The sequence below is a fragment of the Calliopsis andreniformis genome, chromosome 9 (genome assembly GCF_051401765.1).
Source record: "Calliopsis andreniformis isolate RMS-2024a chromosome 9, iyCalAndr_principal, whole genome shotgun sequence".
Lineage (NCBI taxonomy): Eukaryota > Metazoa > Arthropoda > Insecta > Hymenoptera > Andrenidae > Calliopsis > Calliopsis andreniformis.
The window spans coordinates 14,626,428-14,628,263 of record NC_135070.1 but is presented as its reverse complement, the minus strand read 5'-3'; the positions used below and the strand labels follow the sequence as shown (position 1 = coordinate 14,628,263).

The following is a 1,836-nucleotide window of genomic DNA, read 5'->3' as shown; positions in this document are numbered from 1 at the left end:
TCACCCTCGAAGCATTCAAGTGTCGGGGCTTTAAAATACAATGCTATTCAAATTATTCTTCGCGCATTAATTGTAATACTGACGTACAATTCTATAATTTATGTGTCTCTTAAAATTTAGAATTTCTCTAAGTAGGTACTTCTATCTGTGAAATATTTTAAATTGAGCAGTGTAACAGGAATGAAAGCAGTTTTTTCAAAACTATTATGTAGAATATTGTAGAAATTATGTAAAAATTATGTAGAATAAATACCGATAAATTAACTTCTATTTTTTAAAAGAATTTTTTATTTAACATTTCTCCTTCTTCCAAAACTTTTACACTCTCTCAAATATATTTTTTCCATTGCAACTTTCAGATGAAAGAGTAAATTCAACTTCTGTTCAACGAACGAGAAAAAATTTCTATTCAGTCAAATCCACGCACCTAACTTCAAAGATCTTCCTTAAAGAGTATCCTAACATACCTAGGTTATTTCAGGACTCGTAAGTAGGCACAAACATACTTGAACATGGCGAACAAAGTCATGCTTATTTTTTCTCCTTTCGCATAAACGCCGAAACTCTCAAAGGGAAGGCTGAAACGAAATTTTCTTCTCATCTCCATTCGAGGGGAAGATTGGTTTGCAAGGTAAAAGCGTGCTTACTTCCAGTCGAGCAGTCAAGTCGGCGTTTCTGTAACACACAGATGGCACGGCTAAGTTAAACAGGTAGGAAAACCGCAACGAAAATGTTTACCGGAAATTACGAACGACAAAATTGCTTTAGAAAAAAATTCCGCGCTGTGATTGAATGAAGAGGAAGAACGTTATCTCGAGCAGAACATACGCTTGGGATTTTGAATTACTTTGGGTATATAGAGAATCATTTTGGATAGTATTTGAGTGTTGAATATGGTAAAGGTACCTTGAGAAATTCTGGGAGATTTTAAATTCTTGAGGAATCTTAAGAACTTTGGAAGAAATCTTGAAAAATCTTGAGAAATCTCAAGGAGTCGCTTGGAACCTCGAGAAATCTTAAGAAATCTTGGAAAATCTTAAAAAATCTTATAAGCTCTTGAACAAATCTTAGAAATGTTTGGAACATCTTCAGAAGTCTTAATAAGTTCTGATAAACCTTGGGGACACTTAAGGAATCTTGAAAGATCTCAAGAATGCTTGAAATTGGAACTTAGGAATTTGAAAATCTACCTAAAATTTTTCAGAGCTTCTAGCTTTGAAAATTCACCGAAACGGTTTAAAATTCGTATAAAAGAAATTATATAGCGTTTCCACTTACTTCATATTTGCGTACAGCTAGGTTGACGTTCTTGGTCTGCATCGTCTGAAACATAAAGAAAGATACTTCTATTATTTCAGCAACTAAACTCAGAAGGTTCACCTAGTCCAGACTAAAACTATTAAATCAACTAAAGCAAAAGTAAAGACCAATGAACGTTGCAGATTTCCGAATCGCTTGGTTGGTCTCACGAATAAATAAGACTACCGAGCCGAAATCGGTAGAAACTCTCTTAGGTTCCGTGACCCAAAGCTATTATGTACTCGGGCATTTTCTCACGAGATACTCCGCTCTAATTATATGTCTAGGTTGCTCCTGTAACCTACAGTTTTATTGCTAAATACGCCCGTCTCGATGGGGCCCAGGAAAACAGTCTAATCTTTACGTCTTGGCCAATACTTAAAATTAGACCTTCAGGCTGCCGTTTCCTGCCGCGTGGATATCTTTAGGGAAGTCTTGCGCACCCATACACCTCTTAATACCTAAGAGAATACACGAATCACCTTTTAATCTTTGATCAATCAGTTTCGCATTTACCGCTAAAGTGTTAGGTATGTT

General features: G+C 35.6%; 1 long non-coding RNA gene across 1 annotated transcript; it reads right to left on the bottom strand.

The window, feature by feature from the left end:
* Nucleotides 1-329: 329 nt before the first annotated feature.
* On the bottom strand, nucleotides 330-1,324 carry LOC143183860 (uncharacterized). The gene is made up of 3 exons (XR_013002672.1): nucleotides 1,279-1,324; nucleotides 648-675; nucleotides 330-578 (listed from the first exon to the last, which is right to left on the bottom strand). It is a non-coding gene; the product is annotated as an uncharacterized LOC143183860 (long non-coding RNA).
* Nucleotides 1,325-1,836: the final 512 nt, after the last annotated feature.